Below are 19,419 nucleotides of genomic sequence, written 5' to 3'. Positions count from 1 at the left end.
ACACAGTGCACACAGTAAGCGCTCAATAAATACGATTGAATGAATGAATGAATGACAACCTGATCACCTTGTAACCTCCCCAGCGCTTAAAACAGTGCTTTGCACATAGTAAGTGCCTAATAAATGCCATTATTATTATTATTATGAAAGACTGCCATGTGAAGCCTTCATGCCCTCAGAAAGATATCACTTCCCAGCTTCTTTTTAGGCAAATTACCTGAGTAATTTCTATTAAAAGTAAAGAAAGGCAGCGCTCCCGATCAGTCATTGGATGGTACTGAACGAGCCAGGTGCCGAGCGCTGTACCAAGTGAGCGCGAGGTAGAGTACGCAGGAGATGGAAGTCACGATCTCTGCCCTCAAAGAGCTAGGGCTTTAGCCAGGCAGACATGAAGATGACTTACACACCAGAAGAGGGGAGAAAGCGGATAGCTCGAGAATGTCTAAGTGGGAGCTCTCCAGGATTATCCAGGGAATTCAGGAAGAGAACTACCCACCTGATGAGCAACCTGCTTTTTGTGGCTTTTAACCACAACAAGGCACTTCCAACCACTAGACAGCATGGACAAGTGGCTAGTGGGAGTCAGAAGGATCTAGATTCTAATCCTAGCTCCGCCACCTGTCTGCTTTGTGACCTTGGGCAAGCCACGTAACTTCTTTGGGCCTCAGTTACCACGTCTGTAAAATGGGGATTAAGACTTTGAGCCCCACGTGGGACAACCTGATTACCTTGAATCTGCCCCAGTGCTTAGAATAGTGCTTGGCACACAGTAAGTGTCTAAGAAGCACCATAATTATTTTTAATTATTATTTGGCAAGTCACTTCACTTCTGTGCCTGTTTCCTCATCTGTTAAATGGGGATTAAGACTGTGAGCCCCACGTGGGACAACCTGATTACCTTGAATCTGCCCCAGTGCTTAGAATAGTGCTTGGCACAGAGTGTCTAAGAAGCACCATAATTATTTTTAATTATTATTTGGCAAGTCAATTCACTTCTGTGCCTGTTTCCTCATCTGTTAAATGGGGATTAAGACTGTGAGCCCAATATGAGACCTGGACTGTCTAACCTCATTTGCTTAAAGTCACCCCAGTGCTTAGTACAGTGTGTGGCACATAGTAAGTGCTCAACAAATACCACAATTTTTAACACGAAGGACCCAGATCCTCCCTTTCTGTCAAACATTCCCGATACTGGATCCACCCTGAAAGCTCTTTACGGGCAGGGAATGAATCTGCTCATTCTGTTGTATCGTACTCTCCCAAGTGCTTAGTACAGTGCACTGCCCATAGTAAGTGCTTAATAACCGGAGAAGCAGCGTGGTCTAGTGGATAGAGTCCTGTCTTGGGAGTCAGAGGTTGCCACTTGTCTGTTGTGTGACCTTGGGCAAATCACTTCACTTCTCTGTGCCTCAGTTCCCTCATCTGTAAAATGGGGATTAAAAGACTGTGAGCCCCATGAGGGGAATGGACCGTGTCCAACCTAGTTAGCTTGTATCTACCCCAGCGCTTAGAATGGTGCCTGACACATAATAAGCACTTAACCAATACCATTTCATCATCATCATCAATCATATTTATTGAGCGCTTACTGTGTGCAGAGCACTGTACTAAGCGCTTGGGAAGTACAAAGAAAATGAAAAAAAAATGAAAATGAAAAATAGAAAAAAAATAAAAAAAAAACCATTGATCAATTGATCAATTGACCCTGGGGAGGGGGGGCTTCTCGGAGGCTGGGCTGCCCGATGGGAAGAGTTTACTCTCCCGGGACCAGTGGGTGCAGCCTGAAAGCCAGCTCTGTGCATACTTTCCTCCTCTTCCGTCCGGCTTTCTCACGACGAGAACCACAAAATGGATCGCGCTCACCTTGGGAGGCACGTAGCGTCTTAATGCTTAGAAGTATGGATTACTCTGTCTTCAAAGAGCTTGCGGTCTCAGGAAGAGGTGTGTACCATTTTAGTAGAAAGAAAGAGACTTATTGCCGCTTTTGCAGGGACGGGATCGCAAGGTGCCCCGGCTCTCTGTATTTTGAGAAAATCAGTGGGAAGAGTGTGGGATTGGGAGTCAGGGGAGGGAAATTCCATCCCTGGCTCTGCCAACCGGTTTGCTGGGTGACCGTGGGCAGGTAACTTAACATCTCTGTGCCCCAGTTTCCCCAGTTGGGGAGGAAGAACAGGAATCGTCTCCCTATTTTCTGAGTAAGCCCTCATTTCCCTGCTGTAGCCGTCCCTTCTGTTTCATTTGTGCGCTTGGATCCGTTCCCCTAAGCACACACCGATATTCTTCCCTCCGCCAACCCCACTGCACTTCGGTACAAAGCGCTTAGAACAGTGCTTGGCACATAGTAAGTGCTTAACAAATACCATAATAATTATTACTATTACCCACCTGTAACTTCTTTTATCGTCCATCCCCCCTACTCGTTGGTGGGCGGAGATTGTCTACACTTACTCCTTTGTATTGTGCCCCGTCAAGCCTTTAGCACAGGGCTTTGCACGCAGCATGAACTCAGTAAATGCCGCTGATCGATTCGACAGAACTTAGACCGTGCGTCCCACGTGGGGCAGGGCTGCATCTGAGCCGATGATCTTGGCTGTTCTCCAGCACTTAGCCCAGTGCTTGGCACAGAACGAGCATATTTAATCAAAACCATGATGATAAAAATTCAAGCGGCATAAAAGGATGGTAAGAGCAACGACTTTTTTTTTTCCTGTCACACGGGAATGGAGTTTCCCCCTTGGAAATTAGGCTTTCGATCAGAGAGGAGCGAAAAGGTCCGCTGTAATAACCTCCATTGAGCTGACAACTAGCAGGCGCTTTCCTGTCGGGGTTCTGGGTTCTGCTGACGGTCCTGGGTTCGAAGCTACAGTTGTCCTCAGGACAGGTGGCGGGTAGGACTAGCCTGCCAGCTGATGGATTCAACAGATATCACCCTCTGCCCACCGTTAATGAAACCCAGGAGCGTATAAGCAGTGCCACAGCCAGGCAACAAGCCAGTGTGAGATGAACACCGACGTCAGACGTTCAATCCCCCACCTCCCTTACCGTTTTTTTTTTTTATTATTATTATTTGCTTAAAGGGCTTTTTCTGTAAATGGCACTGGATTCTTTGGAAATTAAGCAGTACTAAGATGATTCAATGTGATTATGGATTCTCATCCACGTTCAACCCATAACTTGTACAGTATTAGTCACTGTGGCTGCTCAAAACTGTTGGATTTAAAGGGCTAGAAAGAGAGGGCGAGTTGTGTCATTGCTGTTTTTCACAGGCTGGAAGCCTGAGGTTCATGGGAAAACTGGCTTCTCCCAGAATGGGCAAAGAGGAAATCCATGCTCTGACAGAGTGGAGGGTGTCCCAAGAAGGGGAAGGCACAACCTACTGGGAAGAGCAGGGCCTGAGAATCAAAAGACCTGGATTCTAATCCCGGCTCCACCGCTTATCTGCTGTGTGACCTTGGGGAAGTCACTTCACTTCTCTGTGCCTGTTACGTCATGTGTAAAATGGGGATCAAGACTGAACCCCACGTGGGACGTGGACCATGTTCAGCCTGATTGGCTCATATTTACCTTAGCGCTTAGTACAGTGCCTGCCACACAGTAAACACTAAACAAATACCATAAAAATCAAATTTCTCCTGCTTGTAGAGCAGAGGAAAAGAGGGAAGTTGTTTTAAATGCCTTAAGCTCTTGTGGGGAAACAACCCATCTCTCCTGCCACATTCTGGACTCTTCCACTTACATTGCACTTTATTGGACTTTTGCAAATGCTCAATAAAATGCTTTGCACAGAGAGCAGAGCTATCAGTGAATACCATTCATGAGTCCTGAATTCCAAATCTTTGCTTCCCTAGTCTCCTCCACAGTGCTCAAAGCAAGAGCCTAGCTTCAATCAGTCGGTATTGATTAAGTGCTTACTCTGGGTAGAGCATTATATTTAATGATGAGGATGATGATGGCATTTATTAAGCGCTTACTTTGTGCAAAGCACTGTGCTAAGCACTGGGGAGGTTGCAGGGTGATCAGGTTGTCCCACGGGGGGCTCACAGTCTTAATCCCCATTTTACAGATGAGGTCACTGAGGCCCAGAGAAGTTAAGTGATTTGTCCAAAGTCACACAGCTGACAATTGGTGGAGGCGGGATTTGAACCCCTGACCTCTGACTCCAAAGCCTGGGCTCTTTCCACTGAGCCACGCTGCTTCTCATATTTAAGCCTGTGAGAGGACAGTACTTAGTAATAATAAAATAATAATAAGGGTGGCATTTATTAAGCGCATACTATGTGCAAAGCAGTGTTCTAAGTGCTGGGCAGGTTACAAGGTGATCGGTTGTCCCACGTGGGGCTCACAGCCTTTATCCCCATTTTACAGATGAGGTAACTGAGGCCCGGAGAAGTTAAGTGATTTGCCCGAAGTCACACAGCTGACAAGTGGCAGAGCTGGGATTTGAACCCATGACCTCTGACTCCAAAGCCCAGGCTCTTTCCACTGAGCCATGCTGCTTCTCTAGTAGATGCGATCCCTGCTCTGAGAGAGCTTACAGTCTAGAGGGGGAAACAGACATTTGCAATCATTTACAGGTAGGAGGAGGAAGGGAAAAGGGGATATGTGTGTAGGAGTTTGTGCCAAGATAGCGGGATATGCTAGTCAATATATTAGGAAGTGCTGTGGGCTGTTCGGAGCACACAGGGGTAGCACACACATTGGTGCAGAAGTGCTAAGTTGGTAAGTTCAGGGAATATGGTATTCGGGGCAGGCTTCCTAGAGGAGGTGGGATTTTGGAAAGGCTCTGATGATGCGTGATGTAGCGGATAGAACATGGGCCTAGGTGTCGAACGTCTTGGATTCTATTCCCAGCTCCGCTACTTGTCTGCCGAGTGACCTTGGAGAAGCAGCGTGGCTCAGTGGAAAGAGCCCGGGCTTTGGAGTCAGAGGTCATGGGTTCAAATCCCAGCTCTGACAATTGTCAGCTGTGTGACTTTGGGCAAGTCACTTCGCTTCTCTGGGCCTCAGTTCCCTCATCTGTAATGGGGATTAATAATAATAATTTTGGTGTTTGTCAAGCACTTACTATGTGCCAAGCACTGTTGTAAGTGCTGGGGTAGATACAAGGTAACCAGGTTGTCCCACATGGGGCTCACACTAAATGGATGAGGTAACTGAGGCACAGAGAAGTTAAATCATCATCAATCGTATTTATTGAGCGCTTACTGTGTGCAGAGCACTGTACTAGGCGCTTGAGTTAAATGACTTACCCAAAGTCACACAGCGGCTAAGTGGCGGAGCCGGGATTAGAACCCATGACCTCTGACTCCCAAGCCCGTGCTCTTTCCACTGAGCCACGCTACTTCTCTGTGAGCCCCCCGTGGGACAACCTGATCACCTTGTAACCTCCCCAGTGCTTAGAACAGTGCTTTGCACATAGTAAGCACTTAATAAATGCCATTAAAAAAAGGTCACTTCGCTTCCCTGGGCCTCAGTTACCTCATCTGTAAAATGGAGATTAAGAACGTGAGCCCCATGTGGGACACGGACGGTGTCCAACCTGATCACCTTGTATCTACCCCAGCACTTAGAACAGGGCTTGGCACATAGTAAGCGCCTAACAAATGCCATTATTATTGTTACCGTGATGATGGTGGTTGTGGTGAAGCGCTTACTATGTGGCCAGCACCGTTGGAGGTGCTGGGGTAGACACAAGCTACCGAATCTACCAGTCGTATTTATTGAGCGCTTACTGTGTGCAGAGCACTTTACTGAGTGGTTGGGAGAGTACAACATAACAGTATAACAGACACATTCCCTGCCCACAACGAGCGGCATGGGATGTTGATTTGTTTTACAAGCACTTTGGAGTAATACTTTAATTTCTCCGTGGCCCGCTGACTCCTCGCTTGCAGCCTACCTCCTTCCAGGTGCTTGGAGGAAACATCCGCAAGCAGCCGGGGTGCGTGGATTGGGGCGAAGTGACTTCTTCGCGGAGAGAAGGATATTTGGGAGCCGCCCACTAGCCGTGCTGCCTGGTCAGTCTTGAGATCAATATTGGCAGGAGCTGGGGTAGGGAAGGATGGAACAGGGGCAGGGTAGGAGGAAGACAGTTCAAAAATGAACTAGCCCCCCATTCCTGGGCCAGTATAGGGGCTACACTGACTGGATGAAGGGAGCCAGAGCTAGAACACCATATTTTTCTGAATTTTTTTTTTGGGTGGGGTTTGCAGAGGACCAATTCAATCGTTCATTCAATGGATTCTGCTGCATTATATGCTTCCAAGCTCTTAATATGGTGCTCTGCACTTATCTGCACTCCATCTGTAAAATGGAGATTGAGTGGGAGACCCATGACGGATAGGGACCGTGTGCAACCCGATTTGCTTGTGTCCACCCCAGTGCTTAGTACAGTGCCTGGCACATAGTAAGTGCTTAGCAAATTCCCTTGCTATTATTATTATTATTATTATCAGCAGCAGCTCTGTTTAAGTGCAGATAAAGAAGCAGAGACCTCCAGAGCCCAGCTGAAGCTGGAAGCCCAGTGATGGGAGGGGTGTGAGTGAGAAGCAGCGGGGGTTGGGGCGGGGCGGGGAGGTAAGGGGTATGGGGGTGTGTGTATGTGTGTGGCTATAGCAGCATCAGTTGAACCTGGTGGAGAGAGACGATGGTTCTGGGAGCCAGAGAGCCTAGGCTCTGCCGCACGCCTGCTCTGTGATCTTGGACATGTCATTTCACTTCTGTGCCTCAATTTCCTCATCTGTAAAATGGGTATTAAGACCTGTTCACTCTTTCCCTTTCCGTGAGCGTCACCACATTCCACCCGACAATCTCATGCATCCTTGGACGTTTAGTACCATGCCAGGCTCTTTTTGGGCAGGGAACACGGCTCCTAATTCTGTTGTATCATACTCTCCCAAATGCTCTGTATAATGCTCTGCACATGGTAAGCTCTCCGTAAATGCGACTGACTGATTGAAAGGCCTGAAGTAAGTCCTGAATGAGTGCCACAGTCATTAATGAGGAGGGAAGGGGCTGAACCCCTCTCCCTTAGCCGCCCCTGTGGACACGCCGCCCCCGCCCCCCAGGGGTGGGTGGATGGGGGTCGCCAGAGACCAGCCGTGCCCGGGGCGGGCTGGAGGGTGAGTGAAAGCGGGCTGTCCAGAAGATGTGGGCGTCCAGGGCCCGGCCCGATGACCCGCCTCACCCTGAGGGGCGGCGACCCCTGGCCCTTCACCCCCCCCCCCACCCCCCCAAGGAGGGGAGGCGAGGCAGGGCATGCAGGGCTGGCTGTCTTCACCCCATGGGTACTGGACCCTCCCAGGCCCTGTCCAGCCTGATTAGCTTGTAATCTACCCAGCTGCCTGCCACATAAGGAGCGCTTCACAAAGATTCAAGGTATTAACGGGGGCGCAAATGGAGAAGGGAGGGATGGACAGATGGATGGATGGAGGGACTGGGGCAGCAGGGCCGGGAATGACCGCTCCACGCCCCGATAAACGCTGCACTCTACTCCACTCCCCGCGTCCCCCCCGCCCCCTCCCGCACTCCCCAGCCCCCCACTCTGTCCCCTTGGCTCCTCTCCTCTTCCTGGCTCCGCCCCTGTCCGCCCCCCCGCAGGTCTGTCAGACCACCCCCCCCTTCGCCCTGTCGGCTGGCCAGACCCCAGACCCGCCCCTGCGGACCCTTCCCTGCGGCCTCCCGGGAGAAGGAGGCAGGGCCAGTTGGGATGCATTCGAGAGGGCTGGGATGAGCTGAGCTGCCTGGCTCCCTTTCCATTCCACCCCCGCACCCCTAGCCCACTCCCGGGAAGCAATTTGTCGGGGAACCCGTGCGCCTTCGTGATCCTGAGGGAGCTTGTTTACAAGGACGGGCGCCGGGTTCTGGTGAGTCAGGGCGCCTGGGTTCTCTCTCCGAGCTGCCGGTAGTGTGGGAGGGAGGGTCCGGGCGGCGGGCCTGTGCTCCCCGATGACAGACAGCCAGTTTGTGCTTGGCATTTGGGCGAGCTGCCCGTTCCCCAGGGGCCACGCCGGTCACCTCCCAGACCTGCTGCAACGATCACCTCCGCGGCCCGGATTTGGAGGGAGAAAAGGCAGACCTGCTGGGCCAGAGCCTCAGCCTCTGTTGGGGGCTGGGGGGGCGGATCCCCGAACCCTGGCCCTCCCCGGACCTCCCCCCACTCCGGGGCCAGGCTGCGTGACAGCAGAGGAGGGAGCGCAGGTTGGTGACCAATGAGGATTGCGTTTCCCCGTCCCTCCCAATCACTCAGTGGTATTTATTGAGCGCTCACCGTGTGCCGAACACAACAGAGGGAGAGATGTGTATGCGTACAAGGAGCTTATAGACTGGACGGAGAGACAGACGTTGAAATGACTGTAAGCTCGTCGTGGGCAGGGAAGGCTTCGAAGAACTCTGCTATATTGTACTCTCCCAAGCACTTAGTTCAGTGTTCTGCACCCGGTAAGTGCTCAGTAAATGGGATTGATTGGCTGATGGATCACTTACAGATGGGGGAAATGTTAGGATCAAAGAATGTGACTGAGGGTGGGGGGTGAGAATCAGATGCTTAAAGGGGCACAGAGCCAAGTGCGTAGGCGATGCAGAAGGGGAAGTGAGGGCTTAGTCCCAGAAGGCTTCGTGGGGGAGATGTGATTTTAAGAGGTCTTTGAAGATGGGGAGAGATGCAGTCTGTCAGATAGGAAGGGGGAGGGAGTTCCAGGCTAGAGAGAGGACGTGGGCGGGGGGTTGGTGGTGAGATGGATGCGATCGAGGTACAGCAACCAGGGTGGCATTAGAGGAGCAAAGTGGGTGGGTTGGGGGGTAGAAGGATTTCAGCAAAGTAAGGCAGGAAGGAGATTGCTGATTGAAGGCCGTAAAGACGGTGGTACGGCGTGGCTGTTTGCTGCAGAGGCGGTTGGGCGACCACGAGAGGTTTTTGAGGAGTGGGGAGAAGTGGACTGAATAGTTTTTTCAGAAAAGTGATCCAGGCAGCAGAGTGAAGTGTGGACTGGAGAGGGGAGAGGCTGGAGGCTGGGAGGTCAGCAAGCAGGCAGATGCAGTAGTTAAGGCGCAATAATTGTGGTATTTAAGCGCTTAGTATGTGCCAGTCACTCTACTGAGCGCCGGGGTGGGTACCAGCAAATGGGCTTGGGCACAGTCCCTGTCCCACGTGGGGCTCACAGCTGAGGTAACTGAGGCACAGAGAAGTGAAGTGACTTGCCCAAGGCGCCACAGCAGACAAGTGGCGGAGCCGGGTTTAGAACCCATGACTCCCAGGCCTGTGAGTTAAGTGCCTGGATCCCCCTTCTAGACTGTGAGCCCCTTGTTGGGTAGGGACCGTCTCTATATGTTGCCAACTTGTACTTCCCAAGCGCTTAGTACAGTGCTCTGCACACAGTAAGCGCTCAATATATACAAGTGAATGAATGGATCAGGCGCGGTAGCTTGTTTGGACGGAGAGGAAAGGGCGGATTCTAGAGACGTTATGAAAGTGGAACCGCGAGGAGCCCGTGAGAGATTGAACACGCGGGTTGAACGAGAGGGGTGAGTGGACGGTAACGACCTGTGGGGCGGGGCGATAGTGGTGGTGTCCACAGTGATGGGGAGGCCGGGGTTTGGGGTGCCACGCCCGGGACCCAGACTTTTAGACTGTAGTGGCCCCCTTTTTAAGAGGGAGCTTAGTATGAACCTTCCCCCTTAGTACAGTGCCTGGCACATGGTAAGTGCTGAACAAATACCATCATTTATTATAATGATTATTGTGATTATCTTGGTTATCAGGGAGAGATATTTGGCAGTCGTCGTAGGGATACAGACTGTGAATCCAGTCGAATTTGCTTGTTGAGAGAATTCCTGTACAGTATTTGCATCGTAAGCTGTGGCACCCGCATATAAGCCTTACCGTTGCCTGGGGGGCCTGATCCAGAGCTCCAGGAAGGGGGTCTGCAGCAGGGCGGGTGGTTTCAACTTGACTGCCGAATAAACCTCCTTGCTGATTCAGGGAAGCAGCGCAGGCCTGGGAGGTTTCCAATCTCGAGTCCGCTCCCTGTCTGCTGTGTGACCGTGGGCAAGTCACTTCACTTCTCTGGGCCCTCATAATAATAATAATGGTGGTATTTGTTAAGCGCTTACTATGTGCCAAGCACTGTTCTAAGCGCTGGGGGAGATACAAGGCAGCCAGGTTGTCCCACATGGGGCTCACGGTCTCAATCCCCATTTTACAGATGAGCGAACTGCAAAATAATGGGGAGTTAATACCTGTTCTCCCTCCTACTTAGATTGTGAACCCCCTGTGGGATCTGGTTATCTTGCATCTTCCCCAGAGCTTAGTACAGTGCATGGAATACAGTAAGGGCTGAGCAAATACCACATTTATTATTGTTAATAGTAATAATAGTAATTATTATCTCACCACTTTGTCTCTCCCTACTGTAGTCCAGACTTCACCCTGCTGCCTGGATCATTTTTTCCCCCCCTAAAATCATTTCGTCCACATCTCCCCAACCCTTAAGAATCTCCAGTGCTTGCCTATTCAATCAGTCAATCAATCATATTTATTGAGCGCTTACTGTGTGCAGAGCACTGTACTAAACGCTTGGGAAGTACAAGTCGGCAACACAGAGACAGTCCCTACCCAACAGCGGGCTCACAGTCTAGAAGGGGGAGACAGAGAACAAAACCAAACATACTAACAAAATAAAATAGAATAGATATGTACAAGTAAGATAAATGAATAAATAGAGTAATAAATATGTACAAACATATATACATATATACAGATGCTGTGAGGAAGGGAAGGAGGTAAGATGGGGGGGATGGAGAGAGGGAGAGGAAGGAAGGGGCTCAGTCTGGGAAGGCCTCCTGGAGGAGGTGAGCTCTCAGGAGGGCCTTGAAGGGAGGAAGAGAGCTAGCTTGGCGGATGGGCAGAGGGAGGGCATTCCAGGCCCGGGGGATGACGTCCACCTACACATCAAACAGAAACTCCTTACCATTAGCTTTAAAGCGCTCAGTCCCGTTGCCCCTTCCTACCTTACCTCGCTGATTTCCTATAATAATAATGATGATGGTATTTGTTAAGCGCTTACTATGTGCAAAGCACTGTTCTAAGCACTGGGGAGGTTACAAGGTGATCAGGTTGTCCCACGGGGGGGGGCTCACAGTTTTCATCCCCATTTTCCAGATGAGGTAACTGAGGCCCAGAGAAGTGAAGTGACTAGCCCAAAGCCACACAGCTGACAGTTGGCGGAGCCGGAATTTGAACCCATGACCTCTGACCCCAAAGCCCAAGCTCTTCCCACTGAGCCACGCTGCTTCTCTATTCAATCCAGCACGTTCTCTTCACGCTTCACACCAGCCTACTCACTGCACCTCGATCTCATCTATCTCGTCACCTTTTCCTCGCCCACATCCTGCCTCTGGCCCGGAACCCCCTCCCCGCTTCCTACTCAGTAGATCATCACTCTCCCCCCCTTCAAAGCCTTATTAAAATCACATCTCCAAGAGGCCTTCCCTGATTTAAGCCCTCATTTCCGCTATCTTTCCCTCTTCCTTTATATTGTACTCCCTCAAGTGCTTAATACCTGTACAGTAAGTGCTCAATAAATGTGATTGATTCTTTCTGCATCGCCTGCACACATGGATCAGTACTTTAGAGAAGCAGCGTGGCTTAGTGGAAAGAGCCCAGGCTTGGAAGTCAGAGGTCATTCATTCATTCAATCATATTTATTGAGCGCTTACTGTGTGCAGAGCACTGTACTAAGTGCTTGGGAAATACAAGTTGGCAACATATAGAGAGCCCCCTTGGGAAGTAATTTGTACTTCCCAAGCGCTTAGTACAGTGCTCTGCACATAGTAAGTGCTCAATAAATACGATTGATTGACTGATATAGAGACGGTGCCTACCCAACAGCGGGCTCACAGTCTAGAAGGGGGAGACAGACAACAAAACAAAACATATTAACAGGATAAAATAAATAGAATAAATATGTACAAGTAAAATAAATACATAAATAGAGTAATAAATATGTACAAACATATATACATATATACAGGTCATGGGCTCTAATCCCGGCCCCGCCACTGGTCAGCTGTGTGACTTTGGGCGAGTCACTTAACTTCTCTGTGCCTCAGTTATCGCATCTGTAAAATGGGGATTAAGACTGTGAGCCCCATGTGGGACAACCTGATAATCTTGTATGTACTCCAGTGCTTGGCACATAGTAAGCGCCTCACAAATACCATCATTATTATTATTATTACCTTTTCAGCACTTGGTACGTACGCCACCTTCAGCACCATAGCACTTCGGTATATCTGTAACTGACTTGAATATCCGCCTCCCCCTCTAGACTGTGGGCTTCCAACACTGCTGTGTTCTTCCGGATTAATAGTAATAATAATGGCATTTGTTAAGCGTTTACTCTGTGCCAAGCACTGTTCTAAGCTCTGGCGGGGATACAAGGTAATCAGGTTGTCCCACGTGGGGCTCAGTCTTAATCCCCATTTTCCAGATGAAGGAACTGAGGCACAGAGAAGTTAAGTGACTTGCCCGAGGTCACACAGCTGGCAAGTAGCAAAGCTGGGATTAGAACCCACGACCTCTGACTCCCAAGCCCGGGCTCTTTCCTCTGAGCCACGCTGCTTCAAGGATTACTTGCCAGTTGGCGGAAAGTGAGGCCGCTGGAGGCCTCGGCTAATGGAAAGAGCTCCGGTCTGGGAATCAAGGGGACCTGAGTTCTAGCCCCAGCTCTGCCACTGGGCTTGGCTGAGTGACTTCAGGCAGGTCGGTAAGCCTCTCTGTGCGCCTACTTCCTCATCAGTGCTCTGCACACAGTAAACACTCAATAAATACGATTGAATGAATGAATGAAGCTGTAAAGGGGGGGGGTAATATCTATCTGTCTATCGCAAGCGGAGGCATTGTGAGAATAAATCAATATAGGTAATGGAAAAGCACTTTGGAAAAATTAAATGCAGGCTACAAATTGAAGTGACGCTACCTATTTGGCTGTGAAGAAATCCGCTACTTCTCCAGCTCAATGTCTGCTGTCTGTTTATCCGCTCGGTTACGTGCCTTGGTGTTTACACTTTGCAGTTCTGCTGTCCTTTACCTCTTGAAAATCTGGCCACCTGGCCCCATTAGACTGTAAGCTCCTTGAGGGCAAGGGCTGTGCTTTTTATTTCTACTGTATGGTCCCCAGAGAGGCCCGGGCGGTGCCTGGCTCGTAGCCGGCCCCCAGGAAAGGTCATTCCCAGTGATCCGGGCAAACAGCCAGTGAGGCAGGATAACCTGAACGCACGCTTTTGGCTGGGAGCAAGAGCCCAGTTTGGGAATCGGAGGACGTGGGTTCCAATCCCAGCTCTGCCACGTGTCTTCTTTGGGCAAGCCACTTCACTTCTCTGGGCCTCAGTTACCTCATTTGCAAAATGAGCCTCATGTGGGACAGGGATTTTGTCCAACTTTATTAACTTGTACCTACCCCGGTGCCTAGAACAGTGCTAGGCACATAGTAAGCGCTTAACAAACACCATCATTAATATTACTACCATAATTACACAGCCCAGGGTCCTGTCTCGGGTAGCAGCCGGATGGCCGCGTAATGGCTGCCCAGCATGGCTCAGTGGAAAGAGCCCGGCTTTGGAGTCAGAGGTCATGGGTTCGAATCCCGACTCCACCAACGTGCCTGCTGTATGACCTTGGGCAAGTCACTTAACTTCTCGGAGCCTCAGTTCCCTCATCTGTAAAATGGGGATGATGACTGTGAGCCCCACGCAGGACAACCTGATCATCTTATATCCCCCCCAATCAATCAATCAATCATATTTATTGAGTGCTTACTATGTGCAGAGCACTGTACTAAGCGCTTGGGAAGTACAAATTGGCAACATATAGAGACAGTCCCTACCCAACATTGGGCTCACAGTCTAAAAGGGGGAGACAGAGAACAAAACCAAACATACTGAAGCGCTTAGAACAGTGCCTTGCACATAGTAAGCGCTTAACAAATGCTATTTTAATTTTTTTTTCTGGACAGCCAGTGGAGGAGACCAGCAGGGCCCAGCCTAGAGCTGAGGAAGTGGGCTGGAGGGAGAGGAAAGAGGACTCCAGAACTGGAATCCCATAATCCGCTCACCTAGCACGGTCCGCCCAAGGCTCCATCCTCCAGGGAAGGTTTTTTTTTCCCCTTTTGTCTCAAATCTCCTGCGGCCTGGTGAAGCTCATTTCCCTCACTTCTGTTCTCTGTGGAGATAAGAGAAAGCTTTCCCTCCTTGGGGAAGTGGGAGAGAGCTGATGAGGAAGCCGATAAGGCCTGCTCCATGGAATGTGGAGCCCTGAGTTGGTCTGCCCCAGGGCGATTTATTTTTTTTGGGTGTGGGGTGGTGGTGGAGGGGCATGCTTTGCTTGGGACTGTGGTTACTCTTAGCTGTTCTCCAACCGTATTTATTGAGTGCTTACTGTGTGCAAAGCACTGTACTAAGCGCTTGGGAGAGTCCAGTATAACCATAAACAGACACATTCCCTGCCCACAACGAGCTGACAGTCTTGGCTCCTCCTCCTTTCTGGGCCCAAGAAGCTTCATTCCCACTAATGAGTGAATGAATGAACAATAATAATAATAATGATAATGGCATTTGTTAAGCACTTACTATGTGCGGTAGCAGAGCTGGGATTAGATTCATTCATTCAGTCAGTCATATTTATTGAGCGCTTACTGTGTGCAAAGCACTGTACTAAGCGCTTGGGAGAGTCCAGTATAACCATAAACAGACACATTCCCTGCCCACAGCGAGCTGACAGTCTTGGCTCCTCCTCCTCTCTGGGCCCAAAAAGCTTCATTCCCACTAATGAGTGAATGAATGAACAATAATAATAATAATAATGATAATAATAATAATGATAATGGCATTTGTTAAGCACTTACTATGTGTGGTAGCAGAGCTGGGATTAGATTCATTCATTCATTCAGTCGTATTTATTGAGCGCTTACTGTGTGCAAAGCACTGTACTAAGCGCTTGGGAGAGTCCAGTATAACCATAAACAGACACATTCCCTGCCCACAACGAGCTGACAGTCTTGGCTCCTCCTCCTCTCTGGGCCCAAAAAGCTCCATTCCCACTAATGAGTGAATGAATGAATAATAATAATAATAATAATAATAATGGCATTTGTTAAGCGCTTACTATGTGCGGTAGTGGAGCTGGGATTAGATTCATTCATTCATTCAATCAATCATATTGAGCTCTTACTGTGTGCAAAGCATTGTACTAAGCGCTTGGGAGAGTCCAGTATAACTGTAAACAGACACATTCCCTGCCCACAACGAGCTGACAGTCTTGGCTCCTCCTCCTCTCTGGGCCCAAGAAGCTTCATTCCCACTAGTGAGTGAATGAGTGAATAATAAATAATAATAATAATGGCGTTTGTTAAGCGCTTACTATGTGCGGTAGCAGAGCTGGGATTAGATTCATTCATTCATTCAATCGTATTTATTGAGCGCTTACTGTGTGCAAAGCACTGTACTAAGTGCTTGGGAGAGTCCAGTATAACCATAAACAGACACATTCCCTGCCCACAACGAGCTGACAGTCTTGGCTCCTCCTCCTCTCTGGGCCCAAGAAGCTTCATTCCCACTAATGAGTGAATGAATGAATAATAATAATAATAATAATGATGGCATTTGTTAAGCGCTTACTATGTGCGGTAGCAGAGCTGGGATTGGATTCATTCATTCATTCAATTGTATTTATTGAGTGCTTACTGTGTGCAGAGCACGGTACTAAGCGCTTGGGAAGTACAAGTCGGCAACATATAGAGATGGTCCCTCCCCAACAATGGGCTCAAAGTCTAGAACTTGCCAACTTGTACTTCCCAAGCGCTTAGTACAGTGCTCTGCACACAGTAAGCGCTCAATAAATACGATTGAATGAATGAATAGAAGGGGGAGACAGACAACAAAACAAAACATGGAGACAGGTAGACATTAGATCCTGGTTCTTCCAACCCCAAATCCCATTCACTGTCCCCTAGACCCCATTGCTTCTAACTAATAACGATGCTAATATTAGTTACAACATAGTAATAGCAATAGTAGGGATGTAGTAATAATAGTAGTAGTAGTATTTATTGAGGACCCCCTGGGTGCCGTGCACTGTACTAAATGCTTGGGAAGCACAAAACAAAGAAGTGATTTTTTTCTCTGCCTACAAGGAATTTACACTGTAACGGACGAGACAGGCAGACAGTAGACAAATTACAAATAGTGTGATCAAAATAAACAATCGAATGGGCAATTGAATAAACATTTAAAAGTAATAATACTAAGTGCAGAGGATGGCTGGAAATAGCTGGTGGAACCTGGGGGCTGTGGCAGATCTGATTATCTTGCTTGACTCCAGTGCCCAGCCCAGTGCTTGGCACCTAGTTAGTGCTTGATATCTTCTTTATTTTTGTTTGTAGCCAGCAAACAGGCAGGGAATGTGTCTGTTTATAGTTGTATTGTACTCTCCCAAGTGCTTAGTACAGTGCTCTGCACACAGTAAGTGCTCAATAAATAGGATTGAGTAACTGACATCCTCTAGACTGTAAGCTCATTGTGATGATGATGATATTTGTTAAAGCACTTCTTATGTGCCAAGTACTAGTCTAAGCACTGGTGTAGATGTGAAGTTATCAGGTTGGACCAGGTGGGGCTCACAGTCTTAATCCCCATTTCACAGATGAGGGAACTGAGGCCTAGAGAATAATAATAATAATAATGATGGCATTTGTTAAGCGCTTACTATGTGCAAAGCGCTGTTCTAAGCGCTGGGGGGATGCAAGGTGATGAGGGTGTCCCACATGAGGCTCACAGTCTTCATCCCCATTTTACAGATGAGGGAACTGAGGCTTAGAGAAGTGAAGTGACTTGCCCAGTGTCACACAGCAGACATGTGGCAGATCCGGGATTTGAACCCATGACCTCTGACTCCAAAGCCCGTGCTCTTTCCACTGAGCCCCGCTGCTTCTCTAAGTGAAGTGACTTGCAAAAGGTCACAAAGCGGACAAGTGGCAGAGCCAGGATTAGAACCCAGGGCCTTCTGGTTCCCAGTCCCGTCCTCTGCCCACTAGGCCATGCTGCTTCTCAAGCCACTTTTGGGCAGGGAATGTGTCACATTGTTCTGCTGTACTCTCCCAAGCGCTTAGTACAATGTTTTGCACACAGTACGTGCTCATTAAATATGATTGACTGACCTAATTGCTAGTTAGGGTGTTTATTAAGCTCTTGTGTGCTGAGCACTAGGATGAATTCTAGATAAAAAGCTCATCCATAATCCCTGCCTCACCTAATCCAGGGGACAGGACAGGCACATGAAAGACAGCAATAAATTAAAGACAGTAGGAGCATTTAAAAATGCAAGAAGCAAAACAAATCTCAGATTATTATCATCATCATTATTATTATCATCATCGTATAATTCATAATATATGGTAATGTTATACTAAGATATTATTTCTCCTCGAATTTTAGAGAGTTCTGGAGCACCCAACCCAAATCTGAATCAGAGTGTTAGATAGTGGCTAGATAATTTGTGGATTCAAGTTAAAACCTGATTTTGCTTTCACTCCTCCCTGGCAGTGAGTGAACACAGATGTTGCTGCCTACATTTTCATAAGAAGCAGTATGGCATAGTGGATAGAGCACAGGCCTGGGACTCGGGAGGTCATGGGTTCAAATTCCGACTCCACCACTTGTCTGCTGGGCGACCTTGGGCCCTCACTTGACTTCTCTGTGCCTCACTTCCCTCCTCTGTAAAATGGGGATTGAGACGCAGCCCCACGTGGGGCAGGGACTGCATCCAACCCAATTTACTTGTATCCACTCCAGCGCTTAGTACAGTGCTTGGAACATAGTAAGCCCTTAAAAAAATGCCATAATTATTATTATTACAACAGCAGTGGTAATGACATTTATGGATCGGGAATTGCTGTTAAACACTACAAAACACAAGGTCCTCTACCTCTCACAGTGCTCCCAGTAGACGAACAGGTAGGTTTTTCCACATTTTACAGGTGGGAAAACTGAGGCCCAGAAAGGTCCCCCTCGTCCCCCTCTCCATCCCCCCCATCTTACCTCCTTCCCTTCCCCACAGCACCTGTATATATGTATATATGTTTGTACATATTTATTACTCTATTTATTTATTTATTTATTTATTTATTTATTTATTTATTTATTTATTTTATTTGTGCATATCTATTCTATTTATTTTATTTTGTTAGTATGTTTGGTTTTGTTCTCTGTCTCCCCCTTTTAGACTGTGAGCCCACTGTTGGGTAGGGACCGTCTCTATATGTTGCCAATTTGTACTTCCCAAGCGCTTAGTACAGTGCTCTGCACATAGTAAGTGCTCAATAAATACGATTGATGATGATGATGATGATGAAGCGACTTGCCCCAGGGCACACGGTAGATCTGGGGCAGAGTCAGGATTAGAACCTGGGTCTCCTCGGTCCCAGGCTCTTTCCACTAGACCACATGCCGTCTCCCTTGGCTCCTGTGGGGGCAAAGGTTATTCAGGAAAGTGAGGGTGTGAAAAGCGGATAATAATAATAATTATGGCGTTTGTTAAGCACTTACTATGTACCAGGCACTGTGCTAAGCGCTGGGGTGGCTCCAAGCAAATTGGGTTGGAAGTGGATGGTGAAGAACCCTGTCTTTCCCTACTCACCCTTCCCATAGTGTCCCGCCAGTTCTTTGGGACTTTGGTTTTCCCTGATTATGGAGTTCTGTCGCCTGCCCTACTTATTTTTAACAAGGTCTCATCTCCAGTTGTTACTGCTTAAGTAGATAATTATCAGTTTCCGGTGGTATTCACTTTCACTCGCAAGGCACAATAATTAGTCCGCCACTGGTATTTATTGTGCACCTATTAAATAAACGCCTGGCTCTGGCCCTCCAGTAACTCATGTACTTACAGAAGCAGCGTGGCCCAATCAATCAATCAGTCGTATTTATTGAGCACTTACTGTGTGCAGAGCACTGTACTAAGCGCTTGGGAAGTACAACGGCAAGGCCTGGGTTTGGGACTCAAGAGGTCATGAGTTCTAATGCCAGCTCCACCACTTGTCTGCTGTGTGACTTTGGGCAAATCACTTCACTTCTCTGTGCCTCAGTGACCTCATCTGTAAAATGGGGATCAAGACTGTGAGCCCCATCTAGACTGTGAGCCCGTTGTTGGGTAGGGACCGTTTCTATATGTCGCTGACTTGTACTTCCCAAGCGCTTAGTACGGTGCTCTGCACACAGTAAGCGCTCAATAAATACGGTTGAATGAATGAATGAATGAATGACAACCTGATTACCTTGTATCCCCCCCAGTGCTTAGAACAGTGCTTGGCACATAGCGGTTAACAAATGCCATCATTATTATTATTATTCATTATTAAGATTTCATCACAT

The 19,419-nt window shown here is 48.4% G+C and overlaps 1 protein-coding gene across 4 annotated transcripts in view; it reads left to right on the top strand.

Moving 5' to 3' along the window:
• Window positions 1–19,419, top strand: part of JAK1 (Janus kinase 1) — a 129,538-nt gene that overhangs the window by 25,766 nt on the left and 84,353 nt on the right. Inside the window, exon 1 of one of the 4 annotated variants that reach the window (XM_038753302.1) lies at window positions 1,925–1,941. The exons of 2 other annotated variants lie outside the window; for them this stretch is intronic. The gene's annotated coding sequence lies outside the window, so the exon portion shown is untranslated. Of the gene's footprint in view, window positions 1–1,924; window positions 1,942–7,815; window positions 7,866–19,419 lie in introns of those variants that run through there. One more of the 4 variants, XM_038753301.1, reaches the window with a different exon arrangement.

This window comes from Tachyglossus aculeatus, chromosome 10, assembly GCF_015852505.1.
Source record: "Tachyglossus aculeatus isolate mTacAcu1 chromosome 10, mTacAcu1.pri, whole genome shotgun sequence".
Taxonomy (NCBI): Eukaryota; Metazoa; Chordata; class Mammalia; order Monotremata; family Tachyglossidae; genus Tachyglossus; species Tachyglossus aculeatus.
Note: the sequence above shows the minus strand (reverse complement) of the source record. Positions and strands in the feature narration are given on the sequence as shown.